Below are 12666 nucleotides of genomic sequence, written 5' to 3' on the forward strand. Positions count from 1 at the left end.
TGTGACAGTGTAATGCTGTACTACATAGGCCCTCAAACCAGGGCTTACATTAAATCGTCTTGAAATGTACCTTATTAATCCTCATTCTTTCAAGTCTTCTGACATAACTGTACTCTAAGGATACCGCACTAACAGCAAAGTCCTCGACTAACGGGGTGGAAATTGTGATGTTTTTCGCAATTGCACCACTAGCCGTCTGTTTGGCAGGGAATGGGTAATTGCTCACGTAAAACCAGGGAAATGTTTTACCACATAGGATGTTCACAAGTGTGTTATGTACCTGGAAATTTCGTTCCAAAGCATATTCACGGGATAACTCTACATATCCAGAAAGATGTATCTAGATTGTGTGACTGCTCCAACAGATGTTTTCTCGTTACGCCGTTTCTCCTGCATGAGGTCAAGAATACAGCTATGCCCACGCTTAAATGCTTGGACGTGAGATAAATATCTCATGCTGGACCACAGAATTTCGTTTACGTTGAAAAGCACAACATTGGTATGATTTCCTTGTACTGAAGCAGGCCAGGCCAACCCACGCCAGCAGACAAGCCCCGTCTGTTTTACCCGCGAGCGGCAGCTCAGTGCGCGGCGTCCACAAGTGTTTCCGGAAAATGTCTAAATATAGTGGCCTCCGCCACGCTCCCCGCGTCCGCGCCTCTCGGAGGCCCTTCACAGCCTCTCGAAGCGCCCACACACCAAGTGCCTGGCGGAGTGCTCGTCAAGTGCCGAACGCTTGCGGCTGGGAGGGCGCGCCCCTGTATCTGCGTGCCGCGCTCGAGCGCCGGAAGGCGGGGAAGGGGCATGGCCGAGGGGTTCCAGTGTAAAGGCTTCCCTGATAGGTGGAGGCTGCATCATCAAAAGCAAAGCTTAATATCTATGCTGGGCACAATATGTGTCCAGCGTTTAGAAAGTTTGCTACAGAAATACTATTACATAATACAATTTGGGGCATTTTAGCAAAAATAGAGAGGGCTGGAAGAAGTAATAATACTTTATTGCGTGATGTGTTAAAAACCTTTGCAACCGTGTACAGACAGAGAAGGTCGTTAATTAGGTACTGGCTTTGACAAAGTTAAAAACGTTGTTATGTCCTTAGGTACTGGCTTTGACAATAAGGTAAACAAGTCAGGTCCCGGGCCGGCAGCCAATCACAGCGCGGCCCGGGAATGACGTCAGGGGGGGTGTCCCGGGCCGGCAGCCAATCACAGCGCGGCCCGGGAAATGACGTCACGGGGTGTCCCGGGCCGGCAGCCAATGACAGCGCGGCCCAGGACAAAGGGGCGGGACTTAAAAAAACACAGAGAAACGCCCCCGAAACGCGTTTTCACGAGAAAGCGTGATTGACAGCCTCTGTCTCCCAATGGCTAGCCTCCATTTATGGAGCTAGCCAATGGGAGACAGAGGCGGAACCAAAGCCAAATGTAGGAACATGAGATTTCGCCGTGTGCGGAGCAACTGCTACGCAGTTGCAACGCCAGGCGAAACCTAAAAATGAATGCATCACACTGCAGGAAAGCCATCTGCTAGGGCAGGTTCTGGTAGCATATCTGAAATAAATAGCGCGTTGTGACACTTTTATGTGCTTACCAACAGGGTCCCTTCCATATCACAGTAGCATCTGAGTGAATATATAGTGCTTAAATTGCAAAGCCCTGGTGCAACAGGATGTACTCTTACCCATCTTATTGTTGGGTCTTGCAATGCCTTCAGAAGGATTAGGAACAGTGTAGTAGATATGATTCGGATGCATTGGTCAGCAGGAAGTCAACTAGGTGCCTATAACGTATCATTACATGGTTCTTACTTTTGTACAGCACACTTTAAGCCCAAGGAATTTCTTGGCGTCACATACCAGATGACTCTTGCAATAAACAATTAAGTGAAATAACACACTCTCTGGACTTAATAGACCCACTGTGTTTATACAGTAGAGTACTGCTATTTTGCAAAGTTCAGCAGTTTACTAAATATCTGTACAACTGAGCAGTGTTTATACATTACCATTCAAATGACTACATATTAAAGCCAGCCTGATAACCCTGGGGTCCGTGGCCCCTCAGCATGGAGGAACCCCCCACTGTGCACCAGCCAATCACGAACCACGATAAGCCCCAGACAGCAGCTCCCTTTCAGGCCTAATTCGATGTATTTGTCTTCCGTTCTTTTTAATCAGACAGTATCTGCAACTCTGAGGAAAGCTGCTATGGTGGTAGACAAAGCAGTGTGTCAAATGACCTCTGACCTCTCACCCTCTGACAAGCGCTTAGAGACCTCTGAGTGATAAGGCGCTCTACAAATATAAATACATACATACATACAAATGGAAGGATGAACAGGGTGCCTGTACCTTTAATAGGACAACACCAGCAAAAATGTGTTTACTTTTAATAAGACTAAGACACTACCACTGCTTACTTTATATAGGACAGTGGCTACACTTTTACGCAGGCTTGTGAATTGGGACAGTGCCTGCACTATTGAGCAGAGTTGTGAATCTGGACAGTGCCTGCACTTCTGAGCAGGATCATGAGTCTGAAAGTGCCAGCACTTTGGAGCAAGGGAGTTCATTTGATTGTTCCAGAGCTTCTTTGCAGAGTGAGTATACTTAACAGGATATTACAGCACTTGAGACTTTGGTGTCTCTACTTTTCATAGGCGAACACGTATGCTTGTGAGCAGGATTATGAATCTGGCGGTGCCAGCAGTTCTGAGAAAGACTGTTTATTTTACACTGCCAGCACATAAGTCTTAGTATTAGATTTTTTTCTCTCCAAACTTCCACACATACTGCACAGGAGCCTTGCTGCTGTACAACATGGTTGAAATGCTTTCTAGGACAGCTGTCAGTGTTGTCAATGTTTTTTAAGCATGTGCAGCATCGCGGCCGCTGTACAACATGTATAAAAGTTTTAAGAAGCGCTATGACATGAAGCCCCGCTACATCATATTTCTTTTTTTAAACGTAGATCCATGTTGTACAGCAGCTGAGCTACAAAACATTGAGAAAGCCAATAGCTCTCGTAGCTAAGAGTTTGTGTCTTTACCAATGCTTATTAATGCACTTCAACTGCTAGGTTTTAAGGGGATCTGTAGAACACTCAACAAACAGTTCCTGGCCTCTGTAAAGCCTCTAGCACAGGACACAGTCATTAAGCCTTTAGGGCTTTAGTGAACTCGACTGGTGGCATGGGGCCTCTAAACGGTCCCTATGGTGGGGTGGCACATACCTGCCACATGACTGACTCTTCTGCAACACTCCTGGCTTTTTAGCAGCACTTATTCTGTACCAATGTTATGACAGTCAGAGTGCAGTTTATGGTTTATATCAATGACTTCGTTTCTCAGATAATACAGTGCTTAGAAGGTTGGGCGATCCTGTATGAGGAGCTTTCCCCCTGGTTGTAAATAAATAGTGCTTACACACACCTGGTATTTATGGTACTTGAAATGCTGTATTCTATAAAATATTAAAGACTACAGAAATGTGCAGCAAGATTATTTGAACGCATCATTTTTGACAGGCAGATGTAGTGGCGCTGTCTAGTCTATGCACGTCACGTACAGACGTGACGTGCGGCCGCCATGTTAGGGTGCGCGCGCAGCGCGCATTCAGAAGCACGAAAAGCCGACACAGAGCTGTCGCGGCTCGGCGCTCTTTAGGGAGATTTAATTAATAAAACAAGTTAACCACACAAACGTTGCAGCGTCCTCATTGGGGCATTAAAGGACATTACAATGGCGACGAGGGTGGGATTCTAGACCCCCTGCCCCCCGCAGAGGACCAGACCACCAAGGACACCATCTGCCACCGGTGGCCAGAGGGCAAGCAGTAAGGAACTGGACCACGGTAAAGAAAAGAGAAAACCTGGTGCCAGGGAGAGCAAGAGGTCGGAAGGAGACCAGCAGCAACACACAGGTACCACCCTAAAGAGCGTGGCAGAGCTCAGCACAGCCCTGGGGAGGTGACTACCAGCCTAAAGGGTAGCCCACACTCCAGAGACGTCAGGACAGCGCGCCTGAGCACGCGACGACCCACCGGACGAGGAGGACCGCGCTGGATCCCCCAGGCAAGATTGAGGGGGCGGACGAAGGCAGTCCCCAACCGCAAACAGGCAAGGAAGAGCAGGACAACACGCCAGGAAGTCCCAGAGGCCAAGCGAACGCACATCCTGCGATCAAGAGCGAGAAAATGAGTGCGCAGGCGGGGTACGCGATGGCGCCAGTGCAGTTCCTACCAAGACCAGGAGAACCGCTTATGAAGTGGGAAGACTGGAGGGAATACATCGACAATTTCATAGGAGTATTGGAGAATGAGAATGAAGAACAATTCAATCCCAAGAGGAAGAAACGCATATTATTGCTAAATCTGGGCCCAGAAGGCCTAAGAATTTCTAAAAGCCTTGTCCCGAAACAAAGAGGAAGCACTGACGTGGATGTGTATGCCCATGCCATCGAAGACCTGAATGAACACTACAGGCCGGCGGAGTGTGTCTCAGTGGACAGGTTCAATTTCCAGCAAAGGAAACAACTGCCGGGAGAGACAGTGGAGGAGTATGTTGCGGCCTTGAAGAGACTAGCGTCCACGTGCAAATATGATAACTGGGAGGAGGAGTTCATCAAAGACCAGGTGGTGATGCATACCACGAGCACGGCGGTGCAGGACAAGTTGTGGGCCAGCAGGGACACCACCCTAAAAGAAGTGATGGTAATCGTCAAAAGGGCAGAGCTGGCGCACAGATGCGCGGACGCAACGAGGAAAGAGACAACCACCAACACAATGGTGAACAGAATAGACGAGGAGGAGCCCCGCAGGGACTACAAGAACAAGGGTTCGGCGACAAAGGGGCCCAACAAATGGCAAGGTAACCCAGGCCCTCCAGGGAAACAGGCAGGAAGTACCAAGAAACCGTGCTATCGGTGCGGGAGCTGGTCGCACGAGGCACACGACAGGAAGTGCCCCGCATTCCGCGCCAAATGTTTGTACTGCGGCATAGTGGGCCACTACGAGAAGGTGTGTCGGAGGAAGTCCTCGAAGAGCATGGTAAAGTACGTCGGACAGGAAAGCGAAGAACAAGAAGAGGGCGCAGAAGAAGACGTGGTCACAGTCATTTACATTGAAGATCAAGTACAAAGCGTAGATGGCCAGGTGTTGAACATCGAAGGCAAGAGAACAATGAAACCGGTGCTGGAGATGCTGATTGGCGGGATACCGATTAAGGTCGTGGCTGACACCGGCTCGCCCTACACCATCATCCAAAGGGCGGTGTGGGAGGAGAGCTTTGCACCACACCTAGGCCCAGAATTGGAGAGGTTAGACATCCGCCCAGTAACGTACAACGGGGACCGCATTCCCATGGCAGGATTCAGACCACTACAGTTTGAGTTCAGAGACCGGTCAGCGTTCTGCAAATTGTACATCTCTGAGAGAGGACCCTCGGTCTTAGGATGGCTCGACCAAGGCGACCTGGGCATCAAGCTGGACCCAGGAGGAAAGGAACAGATACTAATCACGGAACCGGGAGTCTGGCCGGACCTAGAAAAATGGAAGGAAGACTACCCCAAGGTTTTCGGAGGCACAGTCGGAAGGATGGAGAAATTTGCGCACAAGATAGTCTTGAAGGACGGTGCTGTGCCCGTCGCCCACAAAGTGAGAAACGTTCCTTTGGCGGTAAGGGACGCAGTGCAAGAAGAACTACAGGATCTCGAGAGGAAAGGGATCATCGAACCTATCACGTGCGCGGAGTGGCTCGCATCCGTGGTGGTCGTGAAGAAACCGAGCGGGAAGATCAGGCTGTGTGTCGACCTACGCGAGTTGAACAAGAGCATAGTGGTGGAGAGGTTTCCCTTGCCCCGGATCGAGGAAATGCTGGCCAGAACCAGGGGAGTCAAATGGTATTCCACCATAGACTTGACCTCCGCCTACCACCAGATAGCCCTGCATCCGGAAAGCCGAAAACTCACGTCCTTCATCACTCCATTCGGGTGCTACCAGTTCCGCCGCATGCCGTTCGGGCTAGCCTCGGCGGCTGCGGTGTTCCAAAAGTTGATGCACCAGCTGTTTAGAGACACCGATGGAGTTTAATATTTCCAGGACGACATCCTGGTAATGGGACGAGACAGACCGGATCACGACAGCAAACTGGGAAGGGTACTAAAGATCCTCGAGAGCAAGGGCCTCACAGCTGAATGGACCAAGTGCCGGATTGGAATGGAGTCGGTGACTTACCTGGGTCACGAGATAGGGGTGCGAGGGGTTACCCCGAAGGCAGACAATGTGAGAGCCATCTGCGAAGTGCCACCGCCTTCCACCAAAGAAGAAGTACGATCATTCCTTGGAATGGCGGAGTATTATAGTAAGTTCGTGCAGCACTTCGCATCCAAAACCCATCACATGAGGCAGCTGACACGAGACAACACGGAATTCTGCTGGTCGGAGGGAGCGCAAGGTGAATTTGAAGTCATCAAGAGAGAGGTGGCTGGAGCAATTCCGCTCCAAGGATACGACCCCCAAGGAGCCACGGTACTAACCACGGATACCAGCGACAAGGGGCTGGGTGCCGTCCTTATGCAAGATCGAGGCCAAGGGAGACTGGAAACGATCAGTTTTGCATCCCGCACGCTCAGTGAGACCGAGAAGAAGTATAGTGTAATTGAGAAGGAGATGCTGGCGGTTGTGTGGGCCATGTCCAGGTTCAGACAGTTCTTGTGGGGCACACGGTTCTTGCTAAGGACAGATCACAAACCCTTGCTGAAAGTACTAACGTCCAGCGGACATGCAAGTGCCACACCGCGGATCTCAAAGATGACCCTCAAACTGCTGGAATTTAGGTACGACGTAGAGCACATCCCTGGCAGCAGGAACAGAGTAGCAGACTACCTGAGTAGAGCGGCAGCCATGGATCAGAGTGGAGTAGACCATGCTGGAGCGGAAGAAATGGTGGCACTCATGGAAGATCAAGAGAAAACCATCGGACACCAGGAATGGAGGCAGGCTTACGGAAAAGATCCGGTCCTGGAGGAAGTGAAATCATACATCACAGGAGGGTGACCCGATAAAAGACTAACCCGTGGAGGCCTTAACCCATACTTCGAAGTCAGAGAAGAGCTGTCGATGGACGACCAAGGAGTGTTTGTATACAGAGGGGAGAAAGTCATCCCCCCAGCAGACATCATCCCCAAACTATTAGACATGCTCCACGAGGGACAATTGGGAATAGGAAAACTTAAACTAAGGGCCAAGCAGAACTACTGGTAGCCAGGTATGGATGCAAGGGCCGAGAGGCACGTCAGAGACTGCCCACAGTGCCAAGGGGCAGACAAAACACTCAAACCACTCCGCCCTGCCCTGGGCAAATTTGACCCCCCAAGGAATCCGTGGGAGGAGTTGTCAGTGGATATACTGGGCCCCATTTCCCAGATCAGAGAAATGGAGCAACTTCATGCAAAGAAATGGAATCCTGGCAAAGCACACGTCCATATACCACCCGGCTGGGAACGGACTTGTGGAGCGATTTAACAGAGTGGTGATGGGCTCCGTGCAGGCAGCCATCTCCAACAACAAGGACTGGGAAAGAGAGATTGAGCGCATGGTGTGGGCGTACAGGATCACCCCCACAGGTACAGGGTACAGCCCTTTTCAAATACTGAGAGGCCGCGAACCATTCACCCGGGACAACCGTGTGTGGAAAGATAAAGTCATAACAAGCGAATGGTCCCCTGCGGTGGTGCGAGCCAACCTGGAAAAAGCACAATCCATTTACTCTAGACACTACAACGCCCGGAGAAATGTGAAAGAGACAGAGCTGGAAAAAGGGGAATGGGTACGAGTGAAATTGGCCACGCTAAGGAGGAAAGGAGAGAGTAAATACAGCAAGCCCCTGCAAGTCAAGGAAGTGAGGGGTAGGGCGGCTCTACTGAGTAACGGTAACGTGTGGTCACAGGATCGCATGGCCAGATGCAACGGAGTGCAAAGATGGGACTGTGATGGAGGAGACCCCGAAGGGGTAGAAGCAGGGTCTCAGGAACAAGAACAATCAGATGGAGAGTTGGAGGTGAGCAGAGGAGAACAGCGGAGAGAGACAATGGACTATGGTGATCAGGGATCAGTTGGTGAGGCGGAAATGAGCAGGCGAGATGGAGGTGCGACCGCGCTTTAACCCCTTCAGCGCTAATGACAAGGGTAACTCGTCATGGACTTTCCATTGATTTCAATGGAAAGTGAATGGACCTCGCACACACCCCTTAGCAGCCAAGTGGTTAAGGTGGAGGAACGAGTGAAGGGTCGCAGGAAGGAGCGGTCCCGCCTGATCCCCCGAGACTCACACGGAGCGGTAGGGTGGTGAATAAGCCTGCAAGATTTCGAGACTTTGACATGAGCAACGGACAGTGAGTTAAATGTTTGGTTGGGAAAAAAGGGGAGATATGTAGTGGCGCTGTCTAGTCTATGCACGTCACGTACAGACGTGACGTGCGGCCGCCATGTTAGGGTGCGCGCGCAGCGCGTATTCAGAAGCGCGAAAAGCCGACACAGAGCTGTCGCGGCTCGGCGCTCTTTAGGGAGATTTAATTAATAAAACAAGTTAACCACACAAACGTTGCAGCGTCCTCATTGGGGCATTAAAGGACATTACAGCAGAGAGCTCTGGACTATTTGTGCACCAGAAAAGCAAGAGAAAACCTGCGAAAATAGGAGTACTCCAGGTGTTTCCGTACACTATGTACTTCTGCAGTTCTGACACACCGTCACAAATGACAAAGACTAGTAAAATTATTTGGGCTGCACCTTCAGTCTGTATCTCAGTTGGGTTTGCTTGCTTGCTGAGTAAAGCTCACCCCCAACTTTTACACCCCACATTTTGCAAATGTCACCACCCTGCACTGCCTTTAAACGTTTTAGCAGGTTTTGTCTTCAAGGAGCTGGAGAGGGGAGCAGGATTTCTTGTTATTTGGCCTCCAGGGGGCTCTGCATAAAAGGAAGACTGCTGATCCAGGGGCATTTCACAAATATGTGCCCAGCGGAATAAACGGAAGTCTTTGCAGTAGGTGCATTAACAACCTTAGTTGTTTCCCCAGAATTCTTTCATGCTGCTTGCTGCATAAACACAGATCAATGTAGAGCAGTGCTTTGTAGGGCCCGGTTAGGGGGCATCGGCGGGGAATGGGCAGGGTGTGGGCCCTGACATGGGAAGGGCTGGAGAGGACCCATATGGGGTTTAGAAATGTTTGGGAAACAGGAGATATGTGGGGCAAGGTAGTTGTAAAGAGGGGGCTATGGGGGTTAATAACGGTGAAGGGTATTCAAAGGGGGTAAGGAAAGGGGAGAAGCAGAGGGTCCAAATAGGAGTCGAGGTAGGGCGACCAGGCGTCCCGGTTTTGCCCAGACGGTCCCGGGTTTTCAACAGTTGTCCCGGTAGATTTCGGTTAAAGTGGCTCATAGCCCGTTTTTTTGAGAGGTTAAACTGAAAACAGTGAGAGGCACTTTTTTTAGGTGTTCCACAGCAGGGCTAATAAGCAGCTGTTATGAATAAACAATTGAATTAACAGGCATGATGCTGTGTTTAAAAATGATATTTTATTTATTTTCTTAGTGCCGCTTCTGTGTTTCTATGGAGATGAGGGCTGTCATTCTTTGCCACTTTATTGACGTAAATTTGTAGTCCTTCCTCTATTTTTGTGAAATGTCCCGGTTTTTGGGTCCCACGATCTGGGCACCCTAAGTAGAGGGGGAATGAAGGGGACAGGAGGCTACATGGAGTAGGGAGTGGAAGAGGGAGAGGGGTTGGGTTATGGAGTTAGTAAGAGAGGGAGAAGAGGCAGGGAACCAGGGCTCGAGGCAGCAGAGAGGGAGGGAGACGAAGGTAAAGAAGCAGAGAGTGTAGAGGGATGGGGTGTGTGATCTTGAAGGGGGTGCAGTGGGACTTGGAAGGGGGCAAGAGTACACATAGGGCTATAAAGGAATAGGGCTCTCTAGACTTAACGAATTGGACTGGACTCGACAAGAGGCTGGAAGGGGAGGGGACCCTATGAGGACTGGGCTGGGTGGTGCAATATGATGTACTAATGGCAATTTTACAGGGCAGCAGAAGTAATAAATATCTCACTTGCACCAGACATCTTCTTTTCATTGGCGACGTATGGGAGCCACTGGAAAGGGAATCCAAACCGGTTTGGAAGTTGGACAAGAGTTGAGGGGGAGGGGAGGGAGAGCTCTTCATTGCAGAAGAGACGGAAATAAACAGAACAAGACAACAGTTCTGGGACCTGGGTAAGGAAAGTGGGTAGCGAGAAAGAAAGAGCGGGCGAGGCTTTAATAGAAGACAGGGTTACGTGGGAGGGAACTGAGGGGAAAGGGGCGTGGGGAAGACATGGGCACTGACAGACATGGGGTGCGCAAAGGGGAGAGCTCTTTCGAACGGGAAACAATGATATGTTTGTATGTTTATTTGGATTTCTCCTCGGATTCCCAGAGCTCTGTACCGATAAGTGATTCAGAAAAGTAGAATAGTTTGAAAAGTTCAACTCATGGTGATGTTATAGTTCTGGGATTTAAAAGGCACGGATTGAGTTAAATGAACAGCTGGCTCGTTGGTCTAGGGGTATGATTCTCGCTTCGGGTGCGAGAGGTCCCGGGTTCAAATCCCGGACGAGCCCATGGGTTTTTAGATATTTATTGCTTGTATCTGGAGTTATTTTTAAACAGTTGTTATTGTATCATTAGAACGCAACATCTGCTCTTTTATTCCACATTACTTTTGTTATTTAATACTAGACCACGAGGTGGTGATTTGGTTGGCATGGGAACATTTCAAAGCCAAAACCGCAAAAAGCTTTTTCACCCTGTTGCAACATGACTTACAATACTTGTAATTTCGAGTACGTCATATCTTTTTTGATGCGGGCATATAAAATAATTTTTGATAAACTAATTTTAATTGATCGTTTCACGTATCCTTGTACTTCTTTGTCTGGAAAAAAGCACATCTGTGAAGTCATGTATGTGGGGGTGAATGTATGTGTTTTGGGACATCTATTTCAATTTTCAGAAATGGTTAAAACCGTCTGTACTTTCAACAACAGAAGCGGGGTGAGAGGAAAGCAAACAAAGCCACAACACACGCTGGCATGGGGGAGGGGACCTGGGAATGCAGATGGAAAAGGAACTGTGTGCTACAACGTGGCGAGAAGGAAACGTAAGGGGAAATTATGACGCAGGGAAACATTGCATTTTTCATTGTTTCTGTTTATTTGAAACGTACATAAAAATACAGACTGCTCCAGGTGAGGCTCGAACTCACAACCTCGGCATCGCTCATTGCAAGTACTGCCATATAAGTACCGCGCGCTAACCGATTGCGCCACTGGAGCTGGCTGATGACGAGTTATTTCTGAGTGTACATATCCAAAGTCAAAGCAGTAGTTGGCACTAACAGTCCATAGCATTAACTGCTTTCGCTATTACTTCTACGAGAACAAAATTAGCAATATTCTTTAACCAATAAGAGGTAGGATTTTCCAGGTTCTATTTATTATTTATTTATTTTATAGCATTTATAAGGCGCACAGCTACCCACAAAGGGTTTCCCGGCGCCGAAATCAGCAAAGACACAAGGCACACCTGGAGAGAGAGCAGATCCTAAGGTAAAAATTATTGATCAAACAACCAGGTTTTCACGCTTTTTCTGAAACTCCTGTAGTTTTCTTCTTTGCGTATTTGGGTAGGTAGTGAATTCCACAGAGTTGGGCCCAAAAATGCAAAGGATCTTCCGCCCACTCTAGCCCGTTTATACCTTGGTACCGCAAACTTCGCAGATGTAATTGAGCGAAGATTGCGGTTTGGAAGGTAAGGCTTGGCAAGGTCTTGAAGATATTTGGGGGCAGTCCCAGCTTTAATTTGGAACAAATAGCTCAGGGTTTTAAAACGGATCCGATTTTCGACCCTGAGCCAGTGCAGGTCTCTGAGATGTTTAGTGATCCTGGCATATCTGGGGATTCTGCAAAGCAGCCTGGCCGCAGCATTCTGCACCAGCTGTAGGCGTCTTACTACTGCTTTATTTGCACCCAGGTAAAGGATGTTGCCGTAGTCCAGCCGAGATGTCACTAAGGCATTGACTACGGTCTTCTGGGTGGTCGATGGTAACATCCAGACAATTTTACGTAGCCATCTGAGAATAGTAAAACAGATGCCAGCCACTTTGTTAGCTTGCTGCACCATAGATAAGTTGTCATCAATGATGACTCCCAAATTTCTGACTTGAGTGGCAGGGGTCGGGAGCTTGCCCAATGAGGTTGGCCAATGGGAATCGCTCCAGAGATTTTTACTGTTCCCTAAGAGGAGGACCTCTGTTTTCTCCCCATTTAATTTAAGTTGGTTGTCCGACATCCAACAATAAATTTCATGGAGGCCTGTTTTTAGTGCAGAAGAATCAGACGAATCAGATTTGGATAATGAAAATAAAATCTGAGAATCGTCTGCATAAGTCATCATAATAAGACCAAAATTCTCTGCAAGGGTGGCTAGTGGGCGGAGGTACAAATTAAACAAAAGGGGACTCAGAATAGATCCCTGTGGTACCCCGTGCGGGGAATAGAAGACATCCGAACAGGCCTCAGAGGAGGTAATCTGGAAGGTCCGGGAGGATAGATATGATTTAATCCATTCTAACG

General features: G+C 48.9%; 2 non-coding genes across 2 annotated transcripts; one reads left to right on the forward strand and one right to left on the reverse strand.

Annotated features, from left to right (window-relative positions):
• The first annotated feature begins 10581 nt into the window (after positions 1–10581).
• TRNAP-CGG (transfer RNA proline (anticodon CGG)) lies at positions 10582–10653 on the forward strand. The gene has a single exon. It is a non-coding gene; the product is annotated as a tRNA-Pro (tRNA).
• Positions 10654–11272: 619 nt separating this feature from the next.
• Positions 11273–11367, reverse strand: TRNAI-UAU (transfer RNA isoleucine (anticodon UAU)). Its single transcript has 2 exons — positions 11330–11367; positions 11273–11308 (listed from the first exon to the last, which is right to left on the reverse strand). It is a non-coding gene; the product is annotated as a tRNA-Ile (tRNA).
• Positions 11368–12666: the final 1299 nt, after the last annotated feature.

Source organism: Lissotriton helveticus, chromosome 12 (assembly GCF_964261635.1).
Source record: "Lissotriton helveticus chromosome 12, aLisHel1.1, whole genome shotgun sequence".
Classification (NCBI taxonomy): domain Eukaryota; kingdom Metazoa; phylum Chordata; class Amphibia; order Caudata; family Salamandridae; genus Lissotriton; species Lissotriton helveticus.